At 40.7% G+C, this 16,479-nt stretch overlaps 4 non-coding genes across 4 annotated transcripts; all 4 read left to right on the top strand.

Moving 5' to 3' along the window:
- Positions 1-2,316: 2,316 nt before the first annotated feature.
- Positions 2,317-2,389, top strand: TRNAK-UUU (transfer RNA lysine (anticodon UUU)). The gene has a single exon. It is a non-coding gene; the product is annotated as a tRNA-Lys (tRNA).
- Positions 2,390-4,005: 1,616 nt separating this feature from the next.
- On the top strand, positions 4,006-4,078 carry TRNAK-UUU (transfer RNA lysine (anticodon UUU)). The gene has a single exon. It is a non-coding gene; the product is annotated as a tRNA-Lys (tRNA).
- Positions 4,079-10,745: 6,667 nt separating this feature from the next.
- On the top strand, positions 10,746-10,818 carry TRNAK-UUU (transfer RNA lysine (anticodon UUU)). The gene has a single exon. It is a non-coding gene; the product is annotated as a tRNA-Lys (tRNA).
- A 3,293-nt stretch (positions 10,819-14,111) lies between these two features.
- Positions 14,112-14,184, top strand: TRNAK-UUU (transfer RNA lysine (anticodon UUU)). The gene has a single exon. It is a non-coding gene; the product is annotated as a tRNA-Lys (tRNA).
- The last annotated feature ends 2,295 nt before the right edge of the window (positions 14,185-16,479 follow it).

Raw genomic sequence — 16,479 nt, 5'->3', positions numbered from 1 at the left:
CCAACATTTCAAGCCTGACTGTGCTTCTAAATAGCATGAAATAGCAATCTTTGTACAAAGTTTTAATATTGGGGAGACAGATTGGTCGAAAAAAAAGCAGACAGGCGCTGCTGAGATTCGAACTCAGGATCTCCTGTTTACTAGACAGGCGCTTTAACCAACTAAGCCACAGCACCTTTTTTGCATCTGGTCTCCTTTCCTTCCTCATGTAATCATTTAGAAGTGAAATCCATTTTTTTAAGGCTGGGCTTCTGTTGCAATATAACTTTTCAAAATGTTTTCCAATTGACTGAAACTCCATTGCACAAAACGAGCATGTCATTAATCGTCGATTTAGAGTGGACTGCATTGCCCAGTGTGTGCATTGAGGAGCACATGTTCGTCTTTACTGGGGAGCAAGTTTGCACTCATGAATGTGGCAAAACATTCAAATCCGTAAGTGGGTGAACATTAAAGTCCTAGATGCTGCAAATCTCTATATCTGGATACGGAATGACTGAAAAAAGTTATGTCTCCAGTGTCAAAATGTGTGTAATGCACTAGTAATTCATTTCCTTTATTGACCAGTGAGGTAGCCATGTATGGAGGTGCTGTAGAGTGAAAATCAAGTTTCAAATGGGCAGTGATCCCTGTGCCTGGATAGCTCAGTCGGTAGAGCATCAGACTTTTAATCTGAGGGTCCAGGGTTCAAGTCCCTGCTCAGGCGTACCTTTGCTTCTTTTACAAAAAATTAAGCAGGAAATATGAATTGCTCATTCTAATATGTGCTATTTCTGATGGCATCGCAACCTTGGGCAATATGACTCTAAGGTAGTGGAGTCCAGAGTTCTTGGATGCTTTGCCAACATTTTAAGCCTGACTGTGCTTCTAAATAGCATGCAATAGCAATCTTTGTACAAAGTTTTAATATTGGGGAGACAGATTGGTCGAAAAAAAAGCAGAGAGGCACTGCTGAGATTCAAACTCAGGATCTCCTGTTTACTTGACAGGCGCTTTAACCAACTAAGCCACAGCACCTTTTTTGCATCTAGTCTCCTTTCCTTCCTCATGTAATCATTTAGAAGTGAAATCCACTTTTTTTAAGGCTGGGCTTCTGTTGCAATATAACTTTTCAAAATGTTTTCCAATTGACTGAAACTCCATTGCACAAAACGAGCATGTCATTAATCGTCGATTTAGAGTGGACTGCATTGCCCAGTGTGTGCGTTGAGGAGCACATGTTCGTCTTTACTGGGGAGCAAGTTTGCACTCATGAATGTGGCAAAACATTCAAATCCGTAAGTGGGTGAACATTAAAGTCCTAGATGCTGCAAATCTCTATATCTGGATACGGAATGACTGAAAAATGTTATGTCTCCAGTGTCAAAATGTGTGTAATGCACTAGTAATTCATTTCCTTTATTGACCAGTGAGGTAGCCATGTATGGAGGTGCTGTAGAGTGAAAATCAAGTTTCAAATGGGCAGTGATCCCTGTGCCTGGATAGCTCAGTCGGTAGAGCATCAGACTTTTAATCTGAGGGTCCAGGGTTCAAGTCACTGTTCAGGCGTACCTATGCTTCTTTTACAAAAAATTAAGCAGGAAATATGAATTGCTCATTCTAATATGTGCTATTTCTGATGGCATCGCAACCTTGGGCAATATGACTCTAAGGTAGTGGAGTCCAGAGTTTTTGGATGCTTTGCCAACATTTCAAGCCTGACTGTGCTTCTAAATAGCATGAAATAGCAATCTTTGTACAAAGTTTTAATATTGGGGAGACAGATTGGTCGAAAAAAAAGCAGACAGGCGCTGCTGAGATTCGAACTCAGGATCTCCTGTTTACTAGACAGGCGCTTTAACCAACTAAGCCACAGCACCTTTTTTGCATCTGGTCTCCTTTCCTTCCTCATGTAATCATTTAGAAGTGAAATCCATTTTTTTTAAGGCTGGGCTTCTGTTGCAATATAACTTTTCAAAATGTTTTCCAATTGACTGAAACTCCATTGCACAAAACGAGCATGTCATTAATCGTCGATTTAGAGTGGACTGCATTGCCCAGTGTGTGCATTGAGGAGCACATGTTCGTCTTTACTGGGGAGCAAGTTTGCACTCATGAATGTGGCAAAACATTCAAATCCGTAAGTGGGTGAACATTAAAGTCCTAGATGCTGCAAATCTCTATATCTGGATACGGAATGACTGAAAAAAGTTATGTCTCCAGTGTCAAAATGTGTGTAATGCACTAGTAATTCATTTCCTTTATTGACCAGTGAGGTAGCCATGTATGGAGGTGCTGTAGAGTGAAAATCAAGTTTCAAATGGCAGTGATCCCTGTGCCTGGATAGCTCAGTCGGTAGAGCATCAGACTTTTAATCTGAGGGTCCAGGGTTCAAGTCCCTGTTCAGGCGTACCTTTGCTTCTTTTACAATAAATTAAGCAGGAAATATGAATTGCTCATTCTAATATTTGCTATTTCTGATGGCATGGCAACCTTGGGCAATATGACTCGAAGGTAGTGGAGTCCAGAGTTCTTGGATGCTTTGCCAACATTTTAAGCCTGACTGTGCTTCTAAATAGCATGCAATAGCAATCTTTGTACAAAGTTTTAATATTGGGGAGACAGATTGGTCGAAAAAAAGCAGACAGGCGCTGCTGAGATTCGAACTCAAGATCTCCTGTTTACTAGACAGGCGCTTGCTTTAACCAACTAAGCCACAGCACCTTTTTTGCATCTGGTCTCCTTTCCTTCCTCATGTAATCATTTAGAAGTGAAATCCACTTTTTTAAGGCTGGGCTTCTGTTGCAATATAACTTTTCAAAATGTTTTCCAATTGACTGAAACTCTATTGCACAAAACGAGCATATCATTAATCGTCGATTTAGAGTGGACTGCATTGCCCAGTGTGTGCATTGAGGAGCACATGTTCGTCTTTACTGGGGAGCAAGTTTGCACTCATGAATGTGGCAAAACATTCAAATCCGTAAGTGGGTGAACATTAAAGTCCTAGATGCTGCAAATCTCTATATCTGGATACGGAATGACTGAAAAAAGTTATGTCTCCAGTGTCAAAATGTGTGTAATGCACTAGTAATTCATTTCCTTTATTGACCAGTGAGGTAGCCATGTATGGAGGTGCTGTAGAGTGAAAATCAAGTTTCAAATGGGCAGTGATCCCTGTGCCTGGATAGCTCAGTCGGTAGTGCATCAGACTTTTAATCTGAGGGTCCAGGGTTCAAGTCACTGTTCAGGCGTACCTTTGCTTCTTTTACAAAAAATTAAGCAGGAAATATGAATTGCTCATTCTAATATGTGCTATTTCTGATGGCATCGCAACCTTGGGCAATATGACTCTAAGGTAGTGGAGTCCAGAGTTTTTGGATGCTTTGCCAACATTTCAAGCCTGACTGTGCTTCTAAATAGCATGAAATAGCAATCTTTGTACAAAGTTTTAATATTGGGGAGACAGATTGGTCGAAAAAAAAGCAGACAGGCGCTGCTGAGATTCGAACTCAGGATCTCCTGTTTACTAGACAGGCACTTGCTTTAACCAACTAAGCCACAGCACCTTTTTTGCATCTGGTCTCCTTTCCATTCTCATGTAATCATTTAGAAGTGAAATCCACTTTTTTAAGGCTGGGCTTCTGTTGCAATATAACTTTTCAAAATGTTTTCCAATTGACTGAAACTCCATTGCACAAAACAAGCATGTCATTAATCGTCGATTTAGAGTGGACTGCATTGCCCAGTGTGTGCATTGAGGAGCACATGTTCGTCTTTACTGGGGAGCAAGTTTGCACTCATGAATGTGGCAAAACATTCAAATCCGTAAGTGGGTGAACATTAAAGTCCTAGATGCTGCAAATCTCTATATCTGGATACGGAATGTCTGAAAAAAGTTATGTCTCCAGTGTCAAAATGTGTGTAATGCACTAGTAATTCATTTCCTTTATTGACCAGTGAGGTAGCCATGTATGGAGGTGCTGTAGAGTGAAAATCAAGTTTCAAATGAGCAGTGATCCCTGTGCCTGGATAGCTCAGTCGGTAGAGCATCAGACTTTTAATCTGAGGGTCCAGGGTTCAAGTCCCTGTTCAGGCGTACCTTTGCTTCTTTTACAAAAAATTAAGCAGGAAATATGAATTGCTCATTCTAATATGTGCTATTTCTGATGGCATCGCAACCTTGGGCAATATGACTCTAAGGTAGTGGAGTCCAGAGTTCTTGGATGCTTTGCCAACATTTCAAGCCTGACTGTGCTTCTGAATAGCATGAAATAGCAATCTTTGTACAAAGTTTTAATATTGGGGAGACAGATTGGTCGAAAAAAAAGCAGACAGGCGCTGCTGAGATTCGAACTCAAGATCTCCTGTTTACTAGACAGGCGCTTTAACCAACTAAGCCACAGCAGCTTTTTTGCATCTGGTCTCCTTTCCTTCCTCATGTAATCATTTAGAAGTGAAATCCACTTTTTTAAGGCTGGGCTTCTGTTGCAATATAACTTTTCAAAATGTTTTCCAATTGACTGAAACTCTATTGCACAAAACGAGCATGTCATTAATCGTCGATTTAGAGTGGACTGCATTGCCCAGTGTGTGCATTGAGGAGCACATGTTCGTCTTTACTGGGGAGCAAGTTTGCACTCATGAATGTGGCAAAACATTCAAATCCGTAAGTGGGTGAACATTAAAGTCCTAGATGCTGCAAATCTCTATATCTGGATACGGAATGACTGAAAAAAGTTATGTCTCCAGTGTCAAAATGTGTGTAATGCACTAGTAATTCATTTCCTTTATTGACCAGTGAGGTAGCCATGTATGGAGGTGCTGTAGAGTGAAAATCAAGTTTCAAATGGGCAGTGATCCCTGTGCCTGGATAGCTCAGTCTGTAGAGCATCAGACTTTTAATCTGAGGGTCCAGGGTTCAAATCCCTGTTCAGGCGTATCTTTGCTTCTTTTACAAAAAATTTAGCAGGAAATATGAATTGCTCATTCTAATATGTGCTATTTCTGATGGCATCGCAACCTTGGGCAATATGACTCTAAGGTAGTGGAGTCCAGAATTCTTGGATGCTTTGCCAACATTTCAAGCCTGACTGTGCTTCTAAATAGCATGAAATAACAATCTTTGTACAAAGTTTTAATATTGGGGAGACAGATTGGTCGAAAAAAAAGCAGACAGGCGCTGCTGAGATTCAAACTCAGGATCTCCTGTTTACTAGACAGGCGCTTTAACCAACTAAGCCACAGCACCTTTTTTGCATCTGGTCTCCTTTCCTTCCTCATGTAATCATTTAGAAGTGAAATTCACTTTTTTTAAGGCTGGGCTTCTGTTGCAATATAACTTTACAAAATGTTTTCCAATTGACTGAAACTCCATTGCACAAAACGAGCATGTCATTAATCGTTGATTTAGAGTGGACTGCATTGCCCAGTGTGTGTATTGAGGAGCACATGTTCGCCTTTACTGGGGAGCAATTTTGCACTCATGAATGTGGCAAAACATTCAAATCCGTAAGTGGGTGAACATTAAAGTCCTAGATGCTGCAAATCTCTATATCTGGATACGGAATGACTGAAAAAAGTTATGTCTCCAGTGTCAAAATGTGTGTAATGCACTAGTAATTCATTTCCTTTATTGACCAGTGAGGTAGCCATGTATGGAGGTGCTGTAGAGTGAAAAACAAGTTTCAAATGGGCAGTGATCCTTGTGCCTGGATAGCTCAGTCGGTAGAGCATCAGACTTTTAATCTGAGGGTCAAGGGTTCAAGTCCCTGTTCAGGCGTATCTTTGCTTCTTTTACAAAAAATTAAGCAGGAAATATGAATTGCTCATTCTAATATGTGCTATTTCTGATGGCATCGCAACCTTGGGCAATATGACTCTAAGGTAGTGGAGTCCAGAGTTCTTGGATGCTTTGCCAACATTTCAAGCATGACTGTGCTTCTAAATAGCATGAAATAGCAATCTTTGTACAAAGTTTTAATATTGGGGAGACAGATTGGTCGAAAAAAAAGCAGACAGGTGCTGCTGAGATTCGAACGCAGGATCTCCTGTTTACTAGACAGGCGCTTTAACCAACTAAGCCACAGCACCTTTTTTGCATCTGGTCTCCTTTCCTTCCTCATGTAATCATTTAGAAGTGAAATCCACTTTTTTAAGGCTGGGCTTCTGTTGCAATATAACTTTTCAAAATGTTTTCCAATTGACTGAAACTCCATTGCACAAAACGAGCATGTCATTAATCGTCGATTTAGAGTGGACTGCATTGCCCAGTGTGTGCATTGAGGAGCACATGTTCGTCTTTACTGGGGAGCAAGTTTGCACTCATGAATGTGGCAAAACATTCAAATCCGTAAGTGGGTGAACATTAAAGTCCTAGATGCTGCAAATCTCTATATCTGGATACGGAATGACTGAAAAAAGTTATGTCTCCAGTGTCAAAATGTGTGTAATGCACTAGTAATTCATTTCCTTTATTGACCAGTGAGGTAGCCATGTATGGAGGTGCTGTAGAGTGAAAATCAAGTTTCAAATGGGTAGTGATCCCTGTGCCTGGATAGCTCAGTCGGTAGAACATCAGACTTTTAATCTGAGGGTCCAGGGTTCAAGTCCCTGTTCAGGCGTACCTTTGCTTCTTTTACAATAAATTAAGCAGGAAATATGAATTGCTCATTCTAATATTTGCTATTTCTGATGGCATGGCAACCTTGGGCAATATGACTCGAAGGTAGTGGAGTCCAGAGTTCTTGGATGCTTTGCCAACATTTTAAGCCTGACTGTGCTTCTAAATAGCATGCAATAGCAATCTTTGTACAAAGTTTTAATATTGGGGAGACAGATTGGTCGAAAAAAAATCAGAGAGGCGCTGCTGAGATTCGAACTCAGGATCTCCTGTTTACTTGACAGGCGCTTTAACCAACTAAGCCACAGCACCTTTTTTGCATCTAGTCTCCTTTCCTTCCTCATGTAATCATTTAGAAGTGAAATCCACTTTTTTTAAGGCTGGGCTTCTGTTGCAATATAACTTTTCAAAATGTTTTCCAATTGACTGAAACTCCATTGCACAAAACGAGCATGTCATTAATCGTCGATTTAGAGTGGACTGCATTGCCCAGTGTGTGCATTGAGGAGCACATGTTCGTCTTTACTGGGGAGCAAGTTTGCACTCATGAATGTGGCAAAACATTCAAATCCGTAAGTGGGTGAACATTAAAGTCCTAGATGCTGCAAATCTCTATATCTGGATACGGAATGACTGAAAAAAGTTATGTCTCCAGTGTCAAAATGTGTGTAATGCACTAGTAATTCATTTCCTTTATTGACCAGTGAGGTAGCCATGTATGGAGGTGCTGTAGAGTGAAAATCAAGTTTCAAATGGGCAGTGATCCCTGTGCCTGGATAGCTCAGTCGGTAGAGCATCAGACTTTTAATCTGAGGGTCCAGGGTTCAAGTCACTGTTCAGGCGTACCTTTGCTTCTTTTACAAAAAATTAAGCAGGAAATATGAATTGCTCTTCCTAATATGTGCTATTTCTGATGGCATCGCAACCTTGGGCAATATGACTCTAAGGTAGTGGAGTCCAGAGTTTTTGGATGCTTTGCCAACATTTCAAGCCTGACTGTGCTTCTAAATAGCATGAAATAGCAATCTTTGTACAAAGTTTTAATATTGGGGAGACAGATTGGTCGAAAAAAAAGCAGACAGGCGCTGCTGAGATTCGAACTCAGGATCTCCTGTTTACTAGACAGGCACTTGCTTTAACCAACTAAGCCACAGCACCTTTTTTGCATCTGGTCTCCTTTCCTTCCTCATGTAATCATTTAGAAGTGAAATCCATTTTTTTTAAGGCTGGGCTTCTGTTGCAATATAACTTTTCAAAATGTTTTCCAATTGACTGAAACTCCATTGCACAAAACGAGCATGTCATTAATCGTCGATTTAGAGTGGACTGCATTGCCCAGTGTGTGCATTGAGGAGCACATGTTCGTCTTTACTGGGGAGCAAGTTTGCACTCATGAATGTGGCAAAACATTCAAATCCGTAAGTGGGTGAACATTAAAGTCCTAGATGCTGCAAATCTCTATATCTGGATACGGAATGACTGAAAAAAGTTATGTCTCCAGTGTCAAAATGTGTGTAATGCACTAGTAATTCATTTCCTTTATTGACCAGTGAGGTAGCCATGTATGGAGGTGCTGTAGAGTGAAAATCAAGTTTCAAATGGGCACTGATCCCTGTGCCTGGATAGCTCAGTCGGTAGAGCATCAGACTTTTAATCTGAGGGTCCAGGGTTCAAGTCACTGTTCAGGCGTACCTTTGCTTCTTTTACAAAAAATTAAGCAGGAAATATGAATTGCTCATTCTAATATGTGCTATTTCTGATGGCATCGCAACCTTGGGCAATATGACTCTAAGGTAGTGGAGTCCAGAGTTTTTGGATGCTTTGCCAACATTTCAAGCCTGACTGTGCTTCTAAATAGCATGAAATAGCAATCTTTGTACAAAGTTTTAATATTGGGGAGACAGATTGGTCGAAAAAAAAAAGCAGACAGGCGCTGCTGAGATTCGAACTCAGGATCTCCTGTTTACTAGACAGGCGCTTTAACCAACTAAGCCACAGCACCTTTTTTGCATCTGGTCTCCTTTCCTTCCTCATGTAATCATTTAGAAGTGAAATCCATTTTTTTTAAGGCTGGGCTTCTGTTGCAATATAACTTTTCAAAATGTTTTCCAATTGACTGAAACTCCATTGCACAAAACGAGCATGTCATTAATCGTCGATTTAGAGTGGACTGCATTGCCCAGTGTGTGCATTGAGGAGCACATGTTCGTCTTTACTGGGGAGCAAGTTTGCACTCATGAATGTGGCAAAACATTCAAATCCGTAAGTGGGTGAACATTAAAGTCCTAGATGCTGCAAATCTCTATATCTGGATACGGAATGACTGAAAAAAGTTATGTCTCCATTGTCAAAATGTGTGTAATGCACTAGTAATTCATTTCCTTTATTGACCAGTGAGGTAGCCATGTATGGAGGTGCTGTAGAGTGAAAATCAAGTTTCAAATGGGCAGTGATCCCTGTGCCTGGATAGCTCAGTCGGTAGAGCATCAGACTTTTAATCTGAGGGTCCAGGGTTCAAGTCCCTGCTCAGGCGTACCTTCGCATCTTTTACAAAAAATTAAGCAGGAAATATGAATTGCTCATTCTAATATGTGCTATTTCTGATGGCATCGCAACCTTGGGCAATATGACTCTAAGGTAGTGGAGTCCAGAATTATTGGATGCTTTGCCAACATTTCAAGCCTGACTGTGCTTCTAAATAGCATGAAATAACAATCTTTGTACAAAGTTTTAATATTGGGGAGACAGATTGGTCGAAAAAAAAGCAGACAGGCGCTGCTGAAACTCGAACTCAGGATCTCCTGTTTACTGGACAGGCGCTTTAACCAACTAAGCCACAGCACCTCTTTTGCATCTGGTCTCCTTTCCTTCCTCATGTAATCATTTAGAAGTGAAATTCACTTTTTTTAAGGCTGGGCTTCTGTTGCAATATAACTTTACAAAATGTTTTCCAATTGACTGAAACTCCATTGCACAAAACGAGCATGTCATTAATCGTTGATTTAGAGTGGACTGCATTGCCCAGTGTGTGTATTGAGGAGCACATGTTCGCCTTTACTGGGGAGCAATTTTGCACTCATGAATGTGGCAAAACATTCAAATCCGTAAGTGGGTGAACATTAAAGTCCTAGATGCTGCAAATCTCTATATCTGGATACGGAATGACTGAAAAACGTTATGTCTCCAGTGTCAAAATGTGTGTAATGCACTAGTAATTCATTTCCTTTATTGACCAGTGAGGTAGCCATGTATGGAGGTGCTGTAGAGTGAAAATCAAGTTTCAAATGGGCAGTGATCCCTGTGCCTGGATAGCTCAGTCGGTAGAGCATCAGACTTTTAATCTGAGGGTCCAGGGTTCAAGTCCCTGCTCAGGCGTACCTTCGCATCTTTTACAAAAAATTAAGCAGGAAATATGAATTGCTCATTCTAATATGTGCTATTTCTGATGGCATCGCAACCTTGGGCAATATGACTCTAAGGTAGTGGAGTCCAGAATTATTGGATGCTTTGCCAACATTTCAAGCCTGACTGTGCTTCTAAATAGCATGAAATAACAATCTTTGTACAAAGTTTTAATATTGGGGAGACAGATTGGTCGAAAAAAAAGCAGACAGGCGCTGCTGAAACTCGAACTCAGGATCTCCTGTTTACTGGACAGGCGCTTTAACCAACTAAGCCACAGCACCTCTTTTGCATCTGGTCTCCTTTCCTTCCTCATGTAATCATTTAGAAGTGAAATTCACTTTTTTTAAGGCTGGGCTTCTGTTGCAATATAACTTTACAAAATGTTTTCCAATTGACTGAAACTCCATTGCACAAAACGAGCATGTCATTAATCGTTGATTTAGAGTGGACTGCATTGCCCAGTGTGTGTATTGAGGAGCACATGTTCGCCTTTACTGGGGAGCAATTTTGCACTCATGAATGTGGCAAAACATTCAAATCCGTAAGTGGGTGAACATTAAAGTCCTAGATGCTGCAAATCTCTATATCTGGATACGGAATGACTGAAAAACGTTATGTCTCCAGTGTCAAAATGTGTGTAATGCACTAGTAATTCATTTCCTTTATTGACCAGTGAGGTAGCCATGTATGGAGGTGCTGTAGAGTGAAAATCAAGTTTCAAATGGGCACTGATCCTTGTGCCTGGATAGCTCAGTCGGTAGAGCATCAGACTTTTAATCTGAGGGTCCAGGGTTCAAGTCCCTGTTCAGGCGTACCTTTGCTTCTTTTACAAAAAATTAAGCAGGAAATATGAATTGCTCATTCTAATATGTGCTATTTCTGATGGCATCGCAACCTTGGGCAATATGACTCTAAGGTAGTGGAGTCCAGAGTTCTTGGATGCTTTGCCAACATTTCAAGCCTGACTGTGCTTCTAAATAGCATGAAATAGCAATCTTTGTACAAAGTTTTAATATTGGGGAGACAGATTGGTCGAAAAAAAGCAGACAGGCGCTGCTGAGATTCGAACTCAGGATCTCCAGTTTACTAGACAGGCGCTTTAACCAACTAAGCCACAGCACCTTTTTTGCATCTGGTCTCCTTTCCTTCCTCATGTAATCATTTAGAAGTGAAATCCACTTTTTTAAGGGTGGGCTTCTGTTGCAATATAACTTTTCAAAATGTTTTCCAATTGACTGAAACTCCATTGCACAAAACGAGCATGTCATTAATCATCGATTTAGAGTGGACTGCATTGCCCAGTGTGTGCATTGAGGAGCACATGTTCGTCTTTACTGGGGAGCAAGTTTGCACTCATGAATGTGGCAAAACATTCAAATCCGTAAGTGGGTGAACATTAAAGTCCTAGATGCTGCAAATCTCTATATCTGGATACGGAATGACTGAAAAAAGTTATGTCTCCAGTGTCAAAATGTGTGTAATGCACTAGTAATTCATTTCCTTTATTGACCAGTGAGGTAGCCATGTATGGAGGTGCTGTAGAGTGAAAATCAAGTTTCAAATGGGCAGTGATCCCTGTGCCTGGATAGCTCAGTCGGTAGAGCATCAGACTTTTAATCTGAGGGTCCAGGGTTCAAGTCACTGTTCAGGTGTACCTTTGCTTCTTTTACAAAAAATTAAGCAGGAAAAATGAATTGCTCATTCTAATATGTGCTATTTCTGATGGCATCGCAACCTTGGGCAATATGACTCTAAGGTAGTGGAGTCCAGAGTTTTTGGATGCTTTGCCAACATTTCAAGCCTGACTGTGCTTCTAAATAGCATGAAATAGCAATCTTTGTACAAAGTTTTAATATTGGGGAGACAGATTGGTCGAAAAAAAAGCAGACATGCGCTGCTGAGATTCGAACTCAGGATCTCCTGTTTACTAGACAGGCGCTTTAACCAACTAAGCCACAGCACCTTTTTTGCATCTGGTCTCCTTTCCTTCCTCATGTAATCATTTAGAAGTGAAATCCATTTTTTTTAAGGCTGGGCTTCTGTTGCAATATAACTTTTCAAAATGTTTTCCAATTGACTGAAACTCCATTGCACAAAACGAGCATGTCATTAATCGTCGATTTAGAGTGGACTGCATTGTCCAGTGTGTGCATTGAGGAGCACATGTTCGTCTTTACTGGGGAGCAAGTTTGCACTCATGAATGTGGCAAAACATTCAAATCCGTAAGTGGGTGAACATTAAAGTCCTAGATGCTGCAAATCTCTATATCTGGATACGGAATGGCTGAAAAAAGTTATGTCTCCAGTGTCAAAATGTGTGTAATGCACTAGTAATTCATTTCCTTTATTGACCAGTGAGGTAGCCATGTATGAAGGTGCTGTAGAGTGAAAATCAAGTTTCAAATGGGCAGTGATCCCTGTGCCTGGAAAGCTCAGTCGGTAGAGTATCAGACTTTTAATCTGAGGGTCTAGGGTTCAAGTCCCTGCTCAGGCGTACCTTCGCTTCTTTTACAAAAAATTAAGCAGGAAATATGAATTGCTCATTCTAATATGTGCTATTTCTGATGGCATCGCAACCTTGGGCAATATGACTCTAAGGTAGTGGAGTCCAGAGTTCTTGGATGCTTTGCCAACATTTCAAGCCTGACTGTGCTTCTAAATAGCATGAAATAGCAATCTTTGTACAAAGTTTTAATATTGGGGAGACAGATTGGTCGAAAAAAAAGCAGACAGGCGCTGCTGAGATTCGAACTCAGGATCTCCTGTTTACTAGACAGGCGCTTTAACCAACTAAGCCACAGCACCTTTTTTGCATCTGGTCTCCTTTCCTTCCTCATGTAATCATTTAGAAGTGAAATCCATTTTTTTTAAGGCTGGGCTTCTGTTGCAATATAACTTTTCAAAATGTTTTCCAATTGACTGAAACTCCATTGCACAAAACGAGCATGTCATTAATCGTCGATTTAGAGTGGACTGCATTGCCCAGTGTGTGCATTGAGGAGCACATGTTCGTCTTTACTGGGGAGCAAGTTTGCACTCATGAATGTGGCAAAACATTCAAATCCGTAAGTGGGTGAACATTAAAGTCCTAGATGCTGCAAATCTCTATATCTGGATACGGAATGACTGAAAAAAGTTATGTCTCCATTGTCAAAATGTGTGTAATGCACTAGTAATTCATTTCCTTTATTGACCAGTGAGGTAGCCATGTATGGAGGTGCTGTAGAGTGAAAATCAAGTTTCAAATGGGCAGTGATCCCTGTGCCTGGATAGCTCAGTCGGTAGAGCATCAGACTTTTAATCTGAGGGTCCAGGGTTCAAGTCCCTGCTCAGGCGTACCTTCGCATCTTTTACAAAAAATTAAGCAGAAAATATGAATTGCTCATTCTAATATGTGCTATTTCTGATGGCATCGCAACCTTGGGCAATATGACTCTAAGGTAGTGGAGTCCAGAATTATTGGATGCTTTGCCAACATTTCAAGCCTGACTGTGCTTCTAAATAGCATGAAATAACAATCTTTGTACAAAGTTTTAATATTGGGGAGACAGATTGGTCGAAAAAAAAGCAGACAGGCGCTGCTGAAACTCGAACTCAGGATCTCCTGTTTACTGGACAGGCGCTTTAACCAACTAAGCCACAGCACCTCTTTTGCATCTGGTCTCCTTTCCTTCCTCATGTAATCATTTAGAAGTGAAATTCACTTTTTTTAAGGCTGGGCTTCTGTTGCAATATAACTTTACAAAATGTTTTCCAATTGACTGAAACTCCATTGCACAAAACGAGCATGTCATTAATCGTTGATTTAGAGTGGACTGCATTGCCCAGTGTGTGTATTGAGGAGCACATGTTCGCCTTTACTGGGGAGCAATTTTGCACTCATGAATGTGGCAAAACATTCAAATCCGTAAGTGGGTGAACATTAAAGTCCTAGATGCTGCAAATCTCTATATCTGGATACGGAATGACTGAAAAACGTTATGTCTCCAGTGTCAAAATGTGTGTAATGCACTAGTAATTCATTTCCTTTATTGACCAGTGAGGTAGCCATGTATGGAGGTGCTGTAGAGTGAAAATCAAGTTTCAAATGGGCATTGATCCTTGTGCCTGGATAGCTCAGTCGGTAGAGCATCAGACTTTTAATCTGAGGGTCCAGGGTTCAAGTCCCTGTTCAGGCGTACCTTTGCTTCTTTTACAAAAAATTAAGCAGGAAATATGAATTGCTCATTCTAATATGTGCTATTTCTGATGGCATCGCAACCTTGGGCAATATGACTCTAAGGTAGTGGAGTCCAGAGTTCTTGGATGCTTTGCCAACATTTCAAGCCTGACTGTGCTTCTAAATAGCATGAAATAGCAATCTTTGTACAAAGTTTTAATATTGGGGAGACAGATTGGTCGAAAAAAAGCAGACAGGCGCTGCTGAGATTCGAACTCAGGATCTCCTGTTTACTAGACAGGCGCTTTAACCAACTAAGCCACAGCACCTTTTTTGCATCTGGTCTCCTTTCCTTCCTCATGTAATCATTTAGAAGTGAAATCCACTTTTTTAAGGGTGGGCTTCTGTTGCAATATAACTTTTCAAAATGTTTTCCAATTGACTGAAACTCCATTGCACAAAACGAGCATGTCATTAATCATCGATTTAGAGTGGACTGCATTGCCCAGTGTGTGCATTGAGGAGCACATGTTCGTCTTTACTGGGGAGCAAGTTTGCACTCATGAATGTGGCAAAACATTCAAATCCGTAAGTGGGTGAGCATTAAAGTCCTAGATGCTGCAAATCTCTATATCTGGATACGGAATGACTGAAAAAAGTTATGTCTCCAGTGTCAAAATGTGTGTAATGCACTAGTAATTCATTTCCTTTATTGACCAGTGAGGTAGCCATGTATGGAGGTGCTGTAGAGTGAAAATCAAGTTTCAAATGGACAGTGATCCCTGTGCCTGGATAGCTCAGTCGGTAGAGCATCAGACTTTTAATCTGAGGGTCCAGGGTTCAAGTCACTGTTCAGGTGTACCTTTGCTTCTTTTACAAAAAATTAAGCAGGAAATATGAATTGCTCATTCTAATATGTGCTATTTCTGATGGCATCGCAACCTTGGGCAATATGACTCTAAGGTAGTGGAGTCCAGAGTTTTTGGATGCTTTGCCAACATTTCAAGCCTGACTGTGCTTCTAAATAGCATGAAATAGCAATCTTTGTACAAAGTTTTAATATTGGGGAGACAGATTGGTCGAAAAAAAAGTAGACATGCGCTGCTGAGATTCGAACTCAGGATCTCCTGTTTACTAGACAGGCGCTTTAACCAACTAAGCCACAGCACCTTTTTTGCATCTGGTCTCCTTTCCTTCCTCATGTAATCATTTAGAAGTGAAATCCATTTTTTTTAAGGCTGGGCTTCTGTTGCAATATAACTTTTCAAAATGTTTTCCAATTGACTGAAACTCCATTGCACAAAACGAGCATGTCATTAATCGTCGATTTAGAGTGGACTGCATTGTCCAGTGTGTGCATTGAGGAGCACATGTTCGTCTTTACTGGGGAGCAAGTTTGCACTCATGAATGTGGCAAAACATTCAAATCCGTAAGTGGGTGAACATTAAAGTCCTAGATGCTGCAAATCTCTATATCTGGATACGGAATGACTGAAAAAAGTTATGTCTCCAGTGTCAAAATGTGTGTAATGCACTAGTAATTCATTTCCTTTATTGACCAGTGAGGTAGCCATGTATGAAGGTGCTGTAGAGTGAAAATCAAGTTTCAAATGGGCAGTGATCCCTGTGCCTGGATAGCTCAGTCGGTAGAGTATCAGACTTTTAATCTGAGGGTCTAGGGTTCAAGTCCCTGCTCAGGCGTACCTTCGCTTCTTTTACAAAAAATTAAGCAGGAAATATGAATTGCTCATTCTAATATGTGCTATTTCTGATGGCATCGCAACCTTGGGCAATATGACTCTAAGGTAGTGGAGTCCAGAGTTCTTGGATGCTTTGCCAACATTTCAAGCCTGACTGTGCTTCTAAATAGCATGAAATAGCAATCTTTGTTCAAAGTTTTAATATTGGGGAGACAGATTGGTCGAAAAAAAAGCAGACAGGCGCTGCTGAGATTCGAACTCAGGATCTCCTGTTTACTAGACAGGCGCTTTAACCAACTAAGCCATAGCACCTTTTTTGCATCTGGTCTCCTTTCCTTCCTCATGTAATCATTTAGAAGTGAAATCCACTTTTTTAAGGCTGGGCTTCTGTTGCAATATAACTTTTCAAAATGTTTTCCAATTGACTGAAACTCCATTGCACAAAACGAGCATGTCATTAATCGTCGATTTAGAGTGGACTGCATTGCCCAGTGTGTGCATTGAGGAGCACATGTTCGTCTTTACTGGGGAGCAAGTTTGCACTCATGAATGTGGCAAAACATTCAAATCCGTAAGTGGGTGACAATTAAAGTCCTAGATGCTGCAAATCTCTA

The sequence above is a fragment of the Ambystoma mexicanum genome, unplaced genomic scaffold, assembly GCF_040938575.1.
Source record: "Ambystoma mexicanum isolate Mex_15411 unplaced genomic scaffold, UKY_AmexF1_1 Mex_scaf1, whole genome shotgun sequence".
Taxonomy (NCBI): domain Eukaryota; kingdom Metazoa; phylum Chordata; class Amphibia; order Caudata; family Ambystomatidae; genus Ambystoma; species Ambystoma mexicanum.
Note: the sequence above shows the minus strand (reverse complement) of the source record. Positions and strands in the feature narration are given on the sequence as shown.